General features: G+C 42.1%; 1 protein-coding gene across 11 annotated transcripts in view; it reads right to left on the bottom strand.

Moving 5' to 3' along the window:
* MAD1L1 (mitotic arrest deficient 1 like 1) overlaps positions 1 to 20013 on the bottom strand; it is a 557068-nt gene that overhangs the window by 411533 nt on the left and 125522 nt on the right. The gene's annotated exons all lie outside the window — the stretch shown is intronic.

The raw sequence follows: 20013 nt of genomic DNA, 5'->3' as shown, positions 1-20013 counted from the left end.
CGTTCAGTCCATGCTGGAGCTCTTTTGCGATTCTGGGACTCCATCATGGTCACCTCTGCTGATGAGCTCTGCATGGTCACCTGCAGCTTGCTACGCTGGCCAAACAGGAAATGAGATTCAAAAGTTCGCGGTTCTTTTCCTGTCTACCTGGCCAGTGCATCTGAGTTGAGAGTGCTGTCCAGAGCGGTCACAATGGAGCACTCTGGGATAGCTCCCAGCGGCCAATACTGTCGAATTGTGTCCAGAGTACCCCAAATTCGACCCGGCAAGGCCGATTTAAGCGCTAATCCACTTGTCGGGGTGGAGTACGGAAATCGATTTTAAGACCTCTTTAAGTCGAACTAAAGGGCTTCATCGTGTGGACGGGTGCAGGTTTACATCGATTTAACGCTGCTAAATTTGACCTAAAGTCCTAGTGTAGACCAGGGCTAAGAGTAGATTAGTGCCTGGCTTGGAAAACTTTAAGGCCCTTTACTTATATCTTTTAAGATAGTTCTCTATATCATCTTTCTGGAGGTAAAGCAGAGAAGGAACATAATTCTGCTGCCAACCTTATTTTTGTAATAAAACCCTATTGCAAGGAAGAAGAGTTATTCTCCCTCACTCATATCCTGGAAGTGTGTGAAGGTGGGAATATGCAGGTCTCCATCTGTAAAGAAGAGTGTATGTGTGCCTTAAATATGAGCGTGCACGTGCCAGGAGAGCACATACACAAGGGAGAAAATTTGTTACAAAAACTACAACAGGAATCCACACTGCTTGCTCTCTGGAGCTATCCAACATCCCAATTATCAGCTCTGATATTTCTGTACCCTACATCTCCCACAATCAATACAGACACTTTGGTATCCAACAATAGATTGTCTATGCTCCCATCGATTGCCACCTGTGTTCCATTATAATCTTCCCTGCTGCCTCCATTGTACCTAATTAATAAAGCCCGTTCTCCCTGTTTATTTCCTTATTGATTTTGCTGTCTCCTGCGTAAGCAAGAGAAGTCAATGCAGTGAGGGGTGGCACTTGCTTGGAGACCTTGCCATACAAATACCTCCTGAAATCTCATCGCCCGCCCCTGCATAATAGGGCTCTGTGGTTGAAGGCACTTCTAGGTAGTGGCATGGTCATAAAATGTAACTTGTGTCCTACTTCACTGCAGCTGACAAACCGTCCACTCCCTGACAGTGAGCTAATGAAAAAAGAAAACTTCTAAATAGCTTCTGATATTTTTGCATTGCAAAGTGAAAAGGAGAAAGTGAGCTATTTGAGCAATGTTTCCATTTGATTCCCTACATCCCTAAAGAACCAAGAAGAAAAAGGGAATGCTCCTGCACAATCACCATATCAGCCAAGCAGCTCAGTTCTTAATCTCCACCTCCCCCATGTTCCCTGCCTTGGGGGCCTGGAAAGTTGACACTTGACTTGAAAAATGCCAACCCTAAGTAGTTTATTTCCTTTTGAACTTTAAGAACTGACTGAGACAGGAGTGACCTTTAAAAAGGCAGGGTTAGTTCCTGTAGGCACTGATAAAAGTGTTCTCGTTTTACACAGTAGAGGTACTAAGCAAACACCCACTTCTCACTACAGGCAAGCAGAACACAATGCTCCACCAATGTTCCATCAGTTATGGGACACTAGACTGGAGACCTGGTGACCCAATTTGCAAGGCTTGAGAAAAGAAGATGAATTGTGCAATGATGATAATCCTATAATCCAATTTAGAAAGAGTAAACTCGAGACAGCAGTCATAACCTCAGGAAAGACTGACAATCACAAGTGGTAGATTAGGCCACAAGACATCAGAACCTAGAATCTGGAACCAAACCACTGAAACTAGAAAACAAAATAAGACAAGTGTGATTGTTACTTGTAGTGTAGGGCAGGGCAGCAGGAGTTAGGACTCTGATTCTATTTTTGAACAGTTAACTGACTTAATGTGAGCTTGGCCAAGTCACAATTTCTGTGACTCAGTTTGCCGATATGTAAAAAGGGAGTGATTGTATTTTATAAGGTGCAAACATTCTGTAAAGCTCATTCATGTTTTTTGAAGAAAGGCACTATGGAAGTGTGAGATAAATAATAGATAATGCTTTTTGCCACACTAACAGCCAGAACACTCCCATTTCCAAGCCCACCATATAGTTAATCCAATCAGATACTCAACTAAAGACAATTCAGGATTTTGTTGCAATAAGACGACAGCCTAAGAATTCTGACAAAAGGAAATTCATGAGGAGCATATCTGGAGCTCAAATGGATAGGGGAATATATTGAAGAATGGCAAATAAGCTTGTTTTTCTGTCATGTTAATAGTACTTACAACCTATATAGCATTTTGAACATATAAAACGCTACACAGACATTAACTAAGTCAGAGGTGGGCAAACTACGGCCCGCAGGCCACATCCGGCCCGCAGGACCCTCCTGCCCGCGGGACCCTCAGCTCCTGGCCCTGGAGGCTCGCCCCCAGCCCCTCCCCTGCTGCTCGCCCTCCCCCACAGCCTCAGCTCACTGAGCAGCCGGCACAATGCTCTGGGCGGCGGAGCTGCGAGCTCCTGGGGCAGCGCAGCTGCAGAGCCCGGCCTGACCCGGCGCTCTGTGCTGTGCAGTGGCATGGCTGGCGCGCCGCCAGCCATCAGTGATCCAGGCAGCGCGGTAAGGGGGCAAGGAACAGGGGGGGTTGGATAGAGGGCAGGGGAGTTCGGGGAGGTGGTCAGGGGGTGGATAGGGGTCGGGGCGGTCAGAGGGTGGGGAACAGGGGGGTTGAATGGGGTCAGGGGTCCCGGGGCGGCAGTCAGGAAGGAGAAGGGGGGGTTGGATGGGGTGGCGGGGGGCAGTCAGGGGCAGGGGTTTTTGGATGCGGCAGAGGTTCTGGGGGGGCAGTCAGGAAGGAGAGGAGGGGTTGGATGGGATGGCGAGGGGCAGTCAGGGGCAGGGGTTACAGGGGCGGTCAGGGAGCAGGGTGTGTGTGGATGGGGCAGGGGTCCTGCGGGAGCCATCAGGGAACGGGGGGCATTGGATAGGGCAGAAGTCTCGGGGCGTGGGGGGGAGAGCGCTGTCAGGGGGCAAGAAGCGGGGGAGGGGGCGGAGGCTGGGCCATGCCGGCTGTTTAGGGAGGCACAGCCTCCCCTAACCGGCCCTCCATACGACTTCCGAAACCTGATGCGGCCCTCAGGCCAAAAAGTTTGCCCACCCCTGAACTAAGTACTCCTCACCACATTTCCGTAAGGCAGGTAGGCATCACCACTCTGTCAACGTGTAAGGTAGGCAAAGAAGGATGAGGGAGTTGCCTAGGGTCACACAGCAAGTCATTGGCAGAGCTGGGATTTAAATTCAGGAATTTTTGGTTACTGATGTTCTAGATGATGATGCCTTCTAGAATTTAAAGATCTAGTAATTCCAGAAAACTCCAATGGACAGTATGAAGTATTACTCGAACATCAGAAGTAGCAGAAAAGAAATGCTTCCAATGTAGGGTGAACCTACTTAAGGATACCCGTGACTTTTACAAGGAGTTCCTAAGGCTGCTCTGGCCAGGACGAGCTATTTCTTTTGTGAATAGAAAGTTTATTTTAGACTTTCCAAGGCAAATAGACAGACACCCGTACAACGTAGGTTGAAGTTTATTCATAATGAAGCAGACCTGTAAGCAGTTGTATAGTTTAGTCTGAAGCCTTGAGAAAAATTAGAGGAGAGGAGAAAGGGAAGTGGTCATTTGTTCTGGAGATGGGATCAGAGTCATAAAGGAAAACTGTAGTTTTCAGTCAGGTATATTATTTCAGAGGGAGAGATTTTCAAAGGTGGAACCTAACCCACACTGCAAGTCAATGGGAGTTTGGCATCTAACTTCTATTTGTGCCTTTGAAAAAGTCTTCCCCCAAGTATCAGTGCTGCACTAAGAGTATACATATAATACTTTTCAATCCACCATTTTTAGAAATAGTCGTCATTGTTTTATCATGTGTGGTACTGCCATTTTTCTGACTGATACTTCAGACTGGGCTTTCTGCTGAACAGGTGATCGCTGTGGGTCACAGAAAAAGGTGCTCACCACTGGAATGCATGAGAAAAGCTTACACTTTCCAAGCTGTTGTACAATCAATTATTTTAAATAGTTGATTTAACAGTGTTTAGCCACCAACTTTTGTTGTGATTCACAAAATTACAAGTCTGAAAAATATAAGCCCCATGCATAGAGAGTTTAGTTAACATCTGTATGGTGGTTTGAAAATGTAAAGCACTAGTTTTCATACTGTAATTGTATAAGTATTATAAACTACATTTCCCTGGTCTTAACCCACATGACTAAACATTAGAGGGCCACAGGAAACTGCCATCTTATTATATGATGTGTTTCAAGATTTTTTTTAAGTGGAGATGGAAATTAAGGTGATTAACAATAGTGCAATTTTCCTTTAGCAAGCTCTCTCTCCAGATCAATTCTCTCAAGCAAGAAGAAAAAAATTTGGGGGGAGGGGATTCTATTTTATTTTATTCACTAGAATCTGGACTCACTGGAGAAAGAAAGGCAGAGAAAGCACAGTGGGTGGGTGATTTGAGTAAAATTATGGTGTTTCCACAAAAAAATTAAAATAAAAATTAAAATTCTGCTGGGTTAAATAATTCTTACATGCAATTTCCTGAGTGCAGTTTTCAAAGAAGGAAACACTTATTCTACCTTTGTTGCTTTTCTTAAATGAGACAAGTTGGTTGTTGTTGGGGACAGGGAGAGAGAGGGTGTTCCTTCAAGAGGAAGGTGCAAGAGGAAAGTGGGAAGTAGTATTCAGCAACTCGGCATCCTGCACTTCACATCCTCTCTAGTCACTTTGCAGAATGGCAGGAGGATTTGCAACTGCAGTAGGTTAGAGTTATTCCAGATACTTCAGAGGGGTCTTAATGACTCAAAACAGGGAGTTGGTATTCTCCTGGCCTTTTACATAATGACTGAGATAGAAAAAAGAAAAGGAGTACTTGTGGCACCTTAGAGACTAACCAATTTATTTGAGCATGAGCTTTCGTGAGCTACAGCTCACTTCATCGGATGAAGTGAGCTGTAGCTCACGAAAGCTCATGCACAAATAAATTGGTTAGTCTCTAAGGTGCCACAAGTACTCCTTTTCTTTTTGCGAATACAGACTAACACGGCTGTTACTCTGAAACCTGAGATAGAAAACAAGCTCCGCAAAGAACAAACAGCTCCAGGAGCTCCAGCTTAGGCACAATGAGCAATCATTCTCTGTCTCTTTCATTACTGACCACCTACAGACAGGAGTCAACAGTGCTTTCACTGGAGAGACTAGGGAATGCACCGATATCCATCACTGGGGTATTTATACAGTTACTGCCACAGTTGCAAATTGTGATATCATCATCACTGGAGCTCAAACAATAAATCACCAAAGGAAGCAGGCTAGTTAAAAAGGAGAAAGCTTCTATCTGCACAATTTCTTTGTTGAAAATACCTTTAAAGTATTGCCATCTGCCTGTGAGATTACCACTCTCAAAATCTGGATTCATACATTACAGACAGATATCTGCTACAGCAAATGTGCCAGATTGTGTGTCTCTACTCCAAACCTTAAAATACATGTGTTAGAACAAATGGATGAATTAACAGTTTCATGAAACTGATGCAAGAATTAATGGTTTCATGAAACCATGAAAATATTCATTTTTATATAATTAAAATTCTTCTGAGTCTTGCACAAATATATTAAACCAGCCATCTTATCAAAATCATCAACCCAGTGAAAAAAGAATTAGCCATTGTGTGAAAACACTGAAGGCAATTCCAAGCTGAACTATGGCTGGTTTCTTGCAAACATATATATTATGATTTCAGGACACAATTATAAAACTATGGGAAAAGACGTAACCCCACTAATCTCACACTGGAACACAGGTGAGGTTGTTCACAGACTCAATTTTGGTTATGGCTAAACTTCAGCTAAGAAGTACTAAGTGTTAATGATGCTCCAAATTGAGAGCTCTGCAGCTGGGAAACTCTGCATGAGCTCTGTGCTAAAAGTAGTCAAGGATTTGTGAAATGTTCCTATAAGCGTTCTGCATAAAAATGCTCCAGTGTTAAGGGTAACTCACAAAACAACTCTGCATGCCAATACTATTGGTCAAGTCAAAAACACAAGCGAGCTGACATACTGAAGTTATGCATATAGCTTTTCATAGCTCTGAATCAGTTTTGTAAAAGCTGCTGGCATTACCAGTTTTTCAACTCATACAACCAGTCAGTCAAAGTTTTTTCCCCGTGGTAGGTTACTGCCATATAAAAGGTTATCTACCAGACATGTCACAATCACAAAAGTTATATACTTTTCACATGTTCAGTGTATTCTACAAATAGATGTTTTAGTGTAATGCAAATCTGCCTGACATAATGGTCAGATAAGTCAAAAGTCAAACAATTTCACAGGAATGTAGTCAGTTTAATGAAATTGTGAAATATCTTCCATAAACAAAAGTTCCACTCAGAATTATTTTAACCAGTTTTAACAAAATAGCCCTAGTTCTATCAAGTTCATAAATCTAATTAGAGGCTAATGATTTTATGGCTCCAATAAAAAAAATTACTGATTGTATGTTTTTTAAAAGTGAGAATCATTTTAAAGAAATGCTATAAACTTTAAAATTATATGTTACAAGCGCTACATATGTTGTTTATAAAACTTTGGATTATGTTACACAAATTTTAAAAACCCAATCTACTTGTCTTTATTGGTGCTATATCTTACACTTCCCTCAGCAATGAAAATCAATTAAGTCAGCTTCACTTTTGTTTATCATCTTTCACTTTCAGAATCTTAATGCTCCAATATCTGTGTTTTTAATATGGATGGGAAAATTGTTTAAAAACAACTGCTTTCATTTTTTACAAAATATGTGGAAAAATTTCTATTAGCTGTAGGTTATTGAAGAGCTTATTTTTGCAAAGAATTTTATTTAGAGTCAAATTTAAAAGGGACACTTCTCCTTTAATGTTTTCTGAATAGAACTGAAATTCCGTGAATCCAGTTCTTCTAAGGGGTTTCTAAAATAGTTAATTTCATCCATTGAGGTGATGTATATGTTATAAAGAAAACACTACCTTGAAATAAGAGAATGCAGATTCCCATATGGATAATAATCCTTAACATTTACATAGCACCCAGTGCAGTACAATTAAATATTAACTAAAGGATCCTTGAAAACTTCTGCTCACCTGAGGCAAGTCATTGTATTTTTTTTTATTTTTTTTTTTATTTTTTTTTTTTAAACAGACAAGTAATGTGTCATTAGCTTTTTCATTATCGTTAACAGGATAAGGATACACAAGTAGATTTTGTCCCAGGTAAATTTTCATGGCAATATTCCAAGGTTGAATTAATTTGGACAACCTGAAAATGAGTATTGTCTCTAGAATGCAATAAATACTCACACCCAAGTTAACCACATGATACAAATTAAAGACAGATAAATGGCCCTCAGCATTCAAGTGCAGTTGACACATCAAAAGCAATTAAAATAAAACTCCGTAATGGTATCCTGTACTTTTAACGTCTAGCATCTCCATGGAAAGCAAGAAAGCAAGAAGCCAGTGAAACAATAATACCCCATGGATCACTCTATACCACAAAGCTGTGCCAGCTTCCTTGTAGGAAACCTTCACTGAGTCACCAGTCATCTAACAGTCTCACCTTGTCATCTCCCATCCCAAACCTGATACAGCACACACAACTACTGTTCAGCTCCTAGTAGTCAACAGTTTTTATCTAAAAAGACCTGTCGATGCCAAGTATAAGATCCAGTATCTTCTCCCAGGGCAAACACACTCAATGAAGTTTTCTTTCCCCCTTCCACAAATTGAAGATGGAAAGTGTAACTACATCAGCGTCTTCAGCATCTTTGTTTAAAATAGGATGCTCTCATTTAGTTTACAACTTCTTATGCACATTTAAGAACTGTTATAGGCTAGTCCAAAATGTCCTCAGGTTCTACTTGGTTTACAAATGTTTTGTAATCCAGCTCTTTATCAAGAAAAGTGCCAACAATTTGGTTTGAAACAGCAAATACAATTATAAGCTCCCCATGAGGTCCTACAATAATCAGTTAAATAGCAAATACTACACTCAGCACTGTGCAACATTCCTCCTGCCCTTGTAGATGCCACTGCAGAAGCAAGTAATGACAGTAGCCATGTTGGCTTTCACTTCATTAGAAGCATCAAGAAAGGAGTGTGTTTGAGAGACAGATATCATGTACAAACTGAACAAATCAGTCTGGAAATATTTCATTTTCAAGTTTCTGTAGAGCACTGCAAGCATGTTAAATATAGTCAAACCTATTTTTATAAAACTAATGAACAACTATTTTAATTGGTATCTCAGTCATTCAGCCAGTAAACAGCAGCCTGAAGAGAGAAAAGCAAACTAATCCATACAGCAGCATGACCAATCTGCACTTGCTTTCATGAGACTCCCTGCTGAATCTTGCAAACAGAGATCAGTTTCACATTATTTAATTGCTGTTATTCTCACCTGTTTCATAAGTGAATGGTGGTACAGAAACAGGGAAGCCAAGGCCTGCAAAGCTGTGTATGGTGGGGTACTGTGCTGAACTGACTGAAAGGTAAGGAGTGCAATTCTATGGGGGAAACTAGGGCCCTATATTTTCAGTGGATAATAGCCAATTTTGGATGCCTTAGTTTTTGATAGCTCAGGTTAAATTATATTGGCCCCAGTTTTTCAAAAGTGCTGAGCACCCATAAATCCAGGTGAAGTCAATCGGAGTTGTGAGTGCTCAGCACTTCTGGAATTCAGGACCAAAGTTTGACACCCAGAAACCAAGGAACAAAGACCTAGCCGTCACCTTCAGCCCCCAACTAAAACCCCTCCAACGCATTATTAAGGATCTACAACCTATCCTGAAGGATGACCCAACACTCTCACAAATCTTGGGAGAAAGGCCAGTCCTTGCCTACAGACAGCCCCCCAACCTGAAGCGAATACTCACCAACAACCACATACCACATAACAGAACCACTAACCCAGGAACCTATCCTTGCAACAAAGCCCGTTGCCAACTGTGCCCACATATCTATTCAGGGGACACCATCACAGGGCCTAACAACATCAGCCACATTATCAGAGGCTCGTTCACCTGCACATCCACCAATGTGATATATGCCATCATGTGCCAGCAATGCCCCTCTGCCATGTACATTGGTCAAACTGGACAGTCTCTACGTAAAAGAATAAATGGACACAAATCAGATGTTAAGAATTATAACATTCATAAACCAGTCGGAGAACACTTCAATCTCTCTGGTCACGCAATCACAGACATGAGGGTCGCTATCTTAAAGCAAAAAAACTTCAAATCCAGACTCCAGCGAGAAACTGCTGAATTGGAATTCATTTGCAAATTGGATACTATTAATTTGGGCTTGAATAGAGACTGGGAGTGGCTAAGTCATTATGCAAGGTAGCCTATCTCCCCTTGTTTTTTTCCTACAAACCCCCCCCCAAGACGTTCTGGTTAAACTTGGATTATTGCTGTGCACATTGTAAGATGAGCTATTGCCAGCAGGAGAGTGAGTTTGTGTGTGTGGTTTTTGGAGGGGGGTGTGAGGGGGGGGGGGGTGAGAAAACCTGGATTAGTGCTGGAAATGACCCACCTTGATTATCATGCGCATTATAAAGAGAGGTTTCAAAGAGGGATGGGCTATTACCAGCAGGAGAGTGAGTTTGTATGGTGGGGGGGGGGAGGGTGAGAAAACCTGGATTTGTGCTGGAAATGGCCCTACTTGACGATCACTTTAGATAAGCTGTTACCAGCAGGAGAGTGGGGTGGGAGGAAGTTTTGTTTCATGGTCTCTGTGTGTATATAATGTCTTCTGCAGTTTCCACGATATGCTATGCATCCGATGAAGTGAGCTGTAGCTCACGAAAGCTCATGCTCAAATAAACTGGTTAGTCTCTAAGGTGCCACAAGTACTCCTTTTCTTTTTACGAATACAGACTAACACGGCTGTTACTCTGAAACCTAAAGACCTAGTGGTTACATTTGAAAATGTAGCTGTAGTTTTAAATATTAAGGGAGCAAAACAAGGGCTAAGAGCAAATAATAACTTCAGTTGCCTTGGGTTTTTGCACAACTGAATTTAAGATTTAAAATATGTACTACCTTGGTTTCACCAGTTGGTACAGTAATCTGTGGCCATGTTATCTAAATCCCAGTTTACATTTCGAGAACAGCTCAGATTGCTGAACTTCTAGTCTAATCTTAAAAGTACACAGATTTTATGTTTAAATTCCTCCTTCCTACTCTTTTTTTGCTTTGTACACAGACAGATTGCTTAGTTGGTGTGCCTTCACCCAAGGCATTTCAGATCAGGATTCAGAGTAAGATGGTACTCAGGGACACACCACAACAGAATTTCTCCCTTGGCCCTATCCGTTTCTCCAGGATTTTAAAGGATGTTTAGCTTATAGCCCATATGGTTGGGAAGGTAACATGACAGATATATAATCAGTACAGTGTTAAAGTCTGCAGACATAGCACAAAGACAAATGTGAAATTCCCCTTTAATCTAGTGTGTTAACTGTGAAGAATAGTAATGATAATTAATTATACTGAAATGTAAATTTCAGAGCTAATAATTTTAGTGGAAACATCCAGCTTCTCTGACTGTGGTTGGGGCCTGGCACAGAGAGTGAAACTGGGAATTTATTGGCACCATCACACTCTCTCACTCATACAATCTGACCTTTTTACTGGATATCTGAACTCTCACCAAGTGCAATAAACCAAACACACTCAAATTGGCAAGACTACAACACTCCAAACCTTTTGAATCAGTCTCCAAACTTGTCCATTTGCGAGAGAAATTGACCATTTCAAGAGAGAAATAATCTCAGACTCCAGGGTGAAACAGACCACCAGAAACCAGGGAATAGTGATGACTAAATTCTATTGCAGGATAGATCACATATAACATGATTTTCCTCAGCTATGCATTTTTCCATAACTGTTGCACCTTAAAATATGACTATGTATGTGATTGAGTGAGTTATCTGGTGTCACTACAACCATGTGGTCAACTAAAAATTCTCCTTTAGCTAGTGTAATTTCTGGCTTGATAAACCAGATGTCTTTAAAATATCTGGGAAGGTACCGTAAGTCTAATACACCTCTACCCCAATGTAACGCTGTCCTTGGGAGCCAAAAAATCTTACCGCGTTATAGGTGAAACCGCGTTATATCGAACTTGCTTTGATCCACTGGAGCACGCAGCCCCGTGCCCCCGCAGCGCTGCTTTACCGCGTTATATCCGAATTCATGTTATATCGGATCACGTCATATTGGGGTAGAGGTGTAGGCTACCTTTCGATTGCTTTCTCTCACAAATGAACAAGTTTAGAGGCTGATTCTAAAGGTCTGGAGTGTATCTCTCAATAGCACTGTGTTTCCAAGTTCTATAAGTAATGACTCAGTGCTTTACCAGACCGGGCAAGAATGATACCAATTTAGTCCATTTCATTTTCCCCCCACAGTAAAGAAGCAACTTTGTACAATGCCAGATAAAATAGACATGCTGAGAAGAAGCCACCTAAATGTGTATTTCCCACAAAAGGAACCAAATTAACTATGATAAAGTCACGGAAGTGATCAACATGAAAGTACAATTTGTGATATTAAAGGTCCCTCTGAAGGGTTTATAAATGCCAGGACTGTAGGATGGGAGTAAAGGGGAAAAAAATTTCCATTTCCTATCTTGACCAGTTAAATGGCAAACATCTTTAAACTTGGTGCCTTTTGCTTCTTTATATCTCTAACTTTTTCCCCAACCTTGGCTTTTTATGTTGAATGTTTTAAAACTGAAGTTAAAAAAAAAAATGTATATTTTCACTGAATCAGAGAATCGTAGGATTGGAAGGGACCTTGAGAGGTCATCTAATCCAGTCCCCTGCACTCTTGGCAGGACTAAGTATTATCTACATCATCCCTGACAGGTGTTTGTCTGACCTGCTCTCAAAAATCTCCAATGATGGTGTCAAGGTTCCTTCCCCACTCTGAACTCTAGGGTACAGATGTGAGGACCTGCATGAAAAACCCCCTAAGCTTATTGTTACCAGCTTAGGTTAAAACTTCCCCAAGGTACAAACTATTTTACCTTTTGTCCCTGAACTTTATTGCTGCCACCACCAAGCGTCTAACAAATATATAACAGGGAAAGAGCCCGCTTGGAAACGTCTTTCCCCCCAAAATCCTCCCAAACCCTACACCCCCTTTCCTGGGGAAGGCTTGATAAAAATCCTCACCAATCTGCATCGGTGAACACAGACCCCAAACCCTTGGATCTTAAGAACAATGAAAAATCACTCAGGTTCTTAAAAGAAGAATTTTAATTGAAGAAAAAGTAAAAGAATCACCTCTGTAAAATCAGGATGGTAAATACCTTACAGGGTAATCAGATTCAAAACATAGAGAATCCTTCTAGGCAAAACCTTAAGTTACAAAAATACACAAAAACAGGAATATACATTCCATTCAGCACAACTTATTTTATCAGCCATTTAAACAAAACAGAATCTAACACATATCTAACTAGATTGCTTATTAGCCCTTTACAGGAGTTCTGACCTGCATTCCTGCTCTGGTCCCGGCAAAAGCAACACACAGACAGAGAGAGCCTTTGTTTCCTCCGCCACTCCAGCTTTGAAAGTATCTTGTCTCCTCATTGGTCATTTTGGTCAGGTGCCAGCAAGGTTATCCTAGCTTCTTAACCCTTTACAGGTGAAAGGGTTTTTCCTCTGGCCTGGAGGGATTTAAAGGTGTTTACCCTTCCCATTATATTTATGACAGATGGAGATTCCACAACCTCCCCAGGCAATTTATTCCAGTGCTTAACTACCCTGACAGTTAGGAAGTTTGTCCTAATGTCCAACCTAAACTGTGCTTGCTGCAATTTAAGCCCTTTACTTCTTGTCCTATCCTCAGAAATTGAGAACACTTTTATTCCCTCCTCCTTGTAACAACCTCTTATGTACTTGAAAATTGTTATCATGTCCCCTCTCAGTCTTCTCTTCTCCAGACTAAACAAACCCAGTTTTTTCAATCTTCCTTCATAGGTCATGTTTTCTAGACCTTTAATCATTTTAGTTGCTCTTTCTCCAGTTTGTCCACATCCTTCCTGAAATGCAGAGCCCAGAACTGGACACAATAATCAGCATGGAGTAGAGCAGAAGAATTATTTGTTTACAACACTCCTGCTAATTTTATTAGATTCTTGCAATGCAGTGGTTAATCTGAGAGATCTTGGACCAAAAGCAACATTAGCACTTTAAAAACCAGTCCAGACATTCACACTTGCCAAATGAACACAGGATCCAGTATGAAACAAAACAGTAAAATCTACAGATCTAAGTGGGCTCCTCATTTTTCACGGTAACAGAGAGGGCAAGCAGCCTAACCACCCTAAAATGAGATGAGAAACCCATCCTGTGCTGAGGGGATTAATTTAGAGTTTCATCTTTCTCTACTTTCATCTCATTTTCCTATGTAAATCTCCTCATGCAGGGCGTTAAAACACCCTTTTTCTTTTGTCTCTGTGAAACAGCACATTATTTCCCCCATGCAACCACTATACGCTACATGAGCATTAAAACCCAAAGAGCAGAGTCATTTAAACACCCAGTCAGCCAGTCAGCTCACAAAACTTAACTATAAAGCTCTTACTCCAAATTCAAGACCACTGCAACTCTGAAGTCGCCTGTACTGAACTGCACAACAGTACAAAGACCAGGAAGTTTTACCCTCTGCTAGGACATATAGAAACGAGGTCAAAGTTTTCATTAGAATTGCCCTGGATTGGGGGAAACTGATATGTGCATGGTGTAAGAAGAAGAACAAAACAATACGTACTGCATAGCCTAACTTAGATTCCCCTTCCAAAGGTTTTATTTTAAGTACAACAGCTGCTGGTAATATCCATTTGTATCTCAAAAGGATCTTTCATGCTGCATTTTCGAATAGTGTATATGTGATAAACAGCAAGTATTTATTAAAAAAGATGTTGGATGAATTCAACATGTATACCCAACCAATTAATTTATACAGTGTTGTCATTCTTGTTGCCACATCTCATCTAAGATGAATCTTAACTCTGAGTACCAAAAACCTTCAGACCAATCTGCCAGCAACAACAAATAAAATCACACTTCACCCCTAGGGTCTCAAACCCTTAACACACTTACACATATCTGGTGTTAGAAATAACACTCCCGAAATGCAGTCTTCAAACAAAGTATTCTCACTCATGACCCAGGCCTTGTACAAAGAAAGCCTGTGCCTCAGTTTCGCCATCTGTAAAATGGGGCTATGATACTAACCTACTTTGTTAAAGCACTTTGAGATCTATGGATGAAGAGTCAGAAACTATTATTCTTGCCTTTCTCCACCTAGCTACATTTCTGTGAGAAGAAAACAGCTTCCTTGGCAGTCACTGTCTCTACCATGAGCTCTCAATATGGGAGTTTCAAAGAGGCTTAAGGGATATGTGACCACTTCCTTTTGGAAATGGCGAAATGGATGGGAGACACACAGCATTGAAGCAGTTGAAAGCCACTGATGTAGAGGCTTCTAGCACAATACGCAATGTAGTTACAAAGTGTACTCCTAACTGTACACTGTACGTACACTTGTCTAGACATATGAAACAATGCGCCTCTACAATCAAAGCTGTGCCATTATAGGAGTTCTCAGCATGGTTGCAAAGTTAACGTGGTCAACCTATTAGGTTTTGGGGTTACAAAATGGTAATTTTTGCATATTTAAGATGCTCGTATTTCCCCTATGGCTAAAAATGACTAATTCTAAAAGCAAAAACCTTCTCTAAAGTGGTGACAGTTCCCTTGGACAGCTGATACCATTGCGAACTTAGCACATTTTAGAAGGATTTTCTCACACACCTTGGCTGCAACTGAAGTTAATGATTTAACAGGTTTTCAAAAGCATGCATGCAAGCCCTCAGCGAAACGTTATCTGTAGTATGAATCAAAATGGGCTACCAACATCTGATATGACTAAATGCAGAGCCTAGCAACCTGGAATTTATTTAGACTGAAGCCATTAGGGTCCTAAGTTTGGCAATTACTTTTGCTTCTGCCATAATACTTCACTTCAAAAAGTAGGAATGAACCTCTAGTTCTTGACAGTAACCTCCATCTGTAACTGATGGGGCAGTAGCTCCTGCATTTGTGCTTTCCCACTCACATGCTTTTATGTTTTGTATTTGTATCAGTCATTAAAAGTTCACTGCAGAAATGACACTAGCAAGAGGAAGGATGGTCCAGTGGTTAAAGCACTAGCCTAGGATTTAGGAGACTGGGGTTCAAGACCTTGCTTCACCACAGTCTTCCTGTATGACCTTAGGCAAGTCACTTAAGACTCTCTGTGCTGCAGGTCTCCTATCTGTATAATAGTGGGTACAATGGGGATAACAGGACTTCCTTACCTCAGAGGGAAGGCATGAGAATAAATGCATTATGAAAACTACAAGGAGCTCAGATATTATAGTAATGGAAACCCTATCAGTAGCAAAAACAGATATATAGGATACAACATAAAAGCCACACTTTTGTTGTAATCACATTTAGGGCAGGAATAATAATACCTCCTTGTGAGAGGCAAAAATCTCATAAAGCACTGAAGTCACAAAGTAAGTGTCAAAAGTAAGACAGGGCGAAGTCTTCGCTCAGTATCTGTAGGGACAATGCAGAAATACAATAAATAAAAGAGATATAGGCCTGGATCTGGACAGCCAGCTGGGGGAAAAAATCACCATAATTTCAGATAACGGAAGAGAAATGAGAGCAGACAAATCTGGTTAGTGTTGTTCCAAGGTTATGGATGGGAAACTGGGTATCCCCTGTTGTCTCAGTGGAAGCCAAGCTAGAGAGAACACACAGTAATTATGATTGAGGGGAAGGAAAGAGGCGGAGACGGTGGCGACAGGTGGCACACACAGCACAGTGATCTCTTCATGACGAAAAGTATTTTGCTGCTTCTGTCCAGCCTAATGGTATGCACAGCACACTTGAGGTTGAATTACTGAAAACAGAGGAAGCCTGAACACTCTTCTTGCAGCCTTCTGTAGGACTCTGGGCAAAGGAGGGGCTTGGAGATTTGGATGAGGTAGAAGGAACCAGAGAAGCAACAGCTTGCTCAAAACTTTCACTATATTGCCTTTCAGCAAAGTTGAAAGGTTAAGTGATGTTTAAAGCGTATTTTGTCAGAAGCTGAAACAGAGGGTCCCATTTTGGGTCCTAAGCATAAATTTGGAACATCCAAGCTGATACTTCAGGCTGGGGGAGAAAGGAGGATAATCAACTTCCCTTTTCCTTAAAGACTTTCCATAAAGTGCTGTCCAAAAGCAGCCAAGAATTGACCAAATGAGCCCAAATATGAGGTTCAGTCACGTCACTGGAAATAAACCAGTTTAAAGAAATGTAGCTCAGTAAGTGAGGACAGACGAAGTCTGAACAAATGCAATGCATTTCAAAGGGAGATACTCCGAACAGTCTTCTCTCTGGGCAGCAATACAAGCACGCTGGCTGATAAAGCAGATTCAGCTGCTAAAGAAAATGGAATTCACATTCACATTTAGTTAGTGGAAACCTACTAGATACCCAGGGGTGATAAGCATTAAACAGTGTGAAATTTTATTGCATTTTTCAGCTCCCTTCCTGGGATTTTTATGGCAATAACCATTTTTTGCATATAAACAGTGTGAGCTCCAAAAGGTTCATTTTAATTGAAGACATTTCATGAAAGTTTAACATGCACAAGGGCTGTAAGTGCAGGGGTTCTTTTGTGAAGGACGACAGATCATATAAATGGCTTGTGAATGAAACACACAGTCAGGCTGTAAAGCAACTGGGTGATTTGGAGGATAACACACTGTGGCTGTGTCTACATTTATGGCAGAGAGTACACTACAGGCACTATACGAGTAGCTACACACCACAGTGAAAGGCAGGCTGTGTTACACTTGTTACCGCGGTGTGTAGCTACACACCACAGTTAAAGGCTCCAGAAGCAGGAAGGCAGCAGGGAAAAGGCTCTGGCAGGGGGGGAGCTGCCAGGGTATTTCCCTGCTGCCTCACCTTGCGAGTGCCTTTCCCCACTGCCAGAACCTTTCACCGCAGAGGGAAAAAAGCTCTGGCAGTGGGGAGGCAGCAGGACACTGCACTGCTAAAAACAGCATGGACGCACTGCTTGGGTGTAAAAAGAGTCCATGTCGGCATTCAGTCACAAGGGGCACTCTACTCTAAACACTTAAGCAGTGTCTCAGCGTTCACACTATTATTTATAACCGTGCTAGCTGGGAGTGCAGTGTCTGTACTCTCTACATGCAGCCATAAGTGTAGATATATCTCAAGGTATGAAGGTTTCAATCCCAGCTAGTTCTAAAGTAAAATGAATTTTCCCTATCCATATTTAGGAATTCATTTGAAAATTGGACACTTGCTTAATACTCTACTACATAGAAGGTGGACCCCTGATTACTGGATTGGATCATTAAACAGTTCTACATTGTCAACACTTTGTATGGAGCTTTACAGGGTTTTTTTATTTGTTTCTTTTAAAGGAAACAGTCCCTTCCTGGAAGAGCTTACAAAATATATTAGACAAACATACAACATGAAGATTACACAAAATATTACCTCCCAAGTGAAGAGAGCACAAATGATCAAAAAGTGAGTAATGAGGAAGGAAGGCAGGAAATAAGGATGAGTATCTCCGGCAGAAGCGAATATATAGATTTGCTTAGAAGCCGAATGCTCTAACTGCATCGTTCTACTACACATTCCAGTGTGCATAAACAAACTTTTCCGCAGAACCCCCCCTCTCCTAGCTGCACAGAGGAATGAGAAGCAGATACAAACTGCACCCCATACTGGCTATTTCAAGCCCTCTTCTATCCTGATTTTAAAAAACAGAGCACTGTCTCACATCTCCCTGCAGTACGGAAGCACAAATACTTACTGGAGCTTCCCTCTCCTGCATCAGGCATGCCAGAGCTGGAGTGCTGGGACAGGCTAGACCCCTCTGGAATTAAAAAGAGATCCTGGCTCACCATGCCATCAGATGTCCCTGTCACCTGTCCCACCACGTTTCCTCAGGGTTCACTCCCCTGGTCACTGTCTCCAGCCCCCTTAAAGTATCCATGGGGCTCTTGGTGGTGAATGTGGGGTCGCCACCAAGGATGGCTTACAGCTCCTTGTAGAAGTGGCATCTCTTTGGCAATATACCAGAATTACTATTGGCCTCCCTTGCCTCTGGGACACCTGCCTCAGTTTCTTGATCCTTGTATGGCACTGATGCATGTCCCTATCATACCCTTTTCTCCATAACAAGAGCAATCTGCCCTTAGATCTCAAAGCTCCTGCAACTGGAGCGGCACTGTGACTGCACAGCCTCCTCTCCCCACAGACCCAGCAGATCCACCACTTCCGGTTTACTCCAGGCAGGAGCGTGTTTGCTCCGGGGAGCAGTCATGGCCAGCTGCGCAGATGCTATGTGAGTTCTCCATGCCAAGCAAACAGGAAGAGGAATTTCAAAAATGCAAAAAGGGGAGGGGTGCACGCCTGTGTACCTGGCTGCAGGGCAGCAGAGTCCAAGCTGGTGACCAGAGAGGCCACTGTGGGACACCTCCTGGAGTCCACTTAGGGCAACATAAGCAATGCAGTATCTACACTGGCACTGCGTCACTCTAACTATGTCGCCCCAAGTGCTACGCCTCTCGTCAAAGTGGTTTTATTATGTTGGCGTAGCAAGAGAGTTGAATCGCTGGGAGGAGCATTGCAGTGTGTACACCTCCGCAGTTAGGTCAAAATAAGCAGCCTTATGTCGACTTCACTTTATACTGTAGACAAGCCCTTAGTTATGCATGCATGCAGCTTAATGGGCATTTTATTTGTGAAGGATTCCGCCCCCCCTTGCCCAGTTAAAATATATTTTTAGCTTTTTTAATTTATATTAGCGAGCTATTGGGGTTGAAGCAGGGAAGAAGATATTAAGGAAGGAGTTGGTGAAGGGAGAGAAGAATTGGACGGGGAGAAGCAGTTGGTAGAGAAGGCTTGAGCAGTTAAAGGACTGCATTGATAGGAGAAGCGTGAGGATGAAGGGGGACCAACAGCCAATGAGAAAAAAGTGTCCAGAGCTCAAGTCTCAGAATCAAGTGAATATACTGCTGTTAGGAGGCAATGAAGGTCCCTGGGATGGGTACCACTGAGTCCAGGGGACGTGAATTGAAGGGGAGTCAAGGCAAGGTGAGAGGAGTCTCAGGGAGCTGGGAAGTGCCTAAATACTTTCTGTGCCTGTATCCATAAGTAGTGCTGCCTGCTTTGGTGAACGAGCTCAGAAAGTCTGGAGCTTTCCCTCTCACATGCAAGTTTCTCCCAGCTGCCGATATGCCTCTTCATACAGAGGATGGGAGGAAAAGCTCCTGGGCTGGGAGAGTCTTTCTGGGTCCTGTATGGGTGGGGGGAAGAAAGCCAGCCCTGACTTACCCCCCATGTCCTTAACTGTTGGGATATAGAACAGTGTCCTTTGAGGAGCGACAGAAGCCCCAGGATTTGGATTTGTAAAACTAGGCTGGACAAGAGACTAGGGAACGTGCTGTCGGGAAACAATCCTGCACTGGGTGGAACAGACCGGATGATCTAACATTCTTCTTCATCTCTACCTTCTGTGATTCAGCCTATGGCTCACACTCTCACAGCCCCTAACAGAAAACTTAGGGCACTGCAATGTGCAAGATCTGAAGAAAGAACCTTAACAACACTTTTACCCAGAGGTCGAAGTCAATCAAAAGTGAATCAGTTCTCCCTGATTTAACAAAGTTTATAAAGTATCCAATCAAGGAAGTCAGTCTCACTTCTATTACTTTTACTTTCACAGCAAAAGAATCAAACACTTGGCTAAGAAAGAAACTCCACAGCAAGGTCCTCTGCT

Source organism: Chelonia mydas, chromosome 10 (genome assembly GCF_015237465.2).
Source record: "Chelonia mydas isolate rCheMyd1 chromosome 10, rCheMyd1.pri.v2, whole genome shotgun sequence".
Classification (NCBI taxonomy): Eukaryota; Metazoa; Chordata; order Testudines; family Cheloniidae; genus Chelonia; species Chelonia mydas.
The sequence above is the reverse complement of the archived record's forward strand: the minus strand, read 5'-3'. Positions and strand labels throughout refer to the sequence as shown.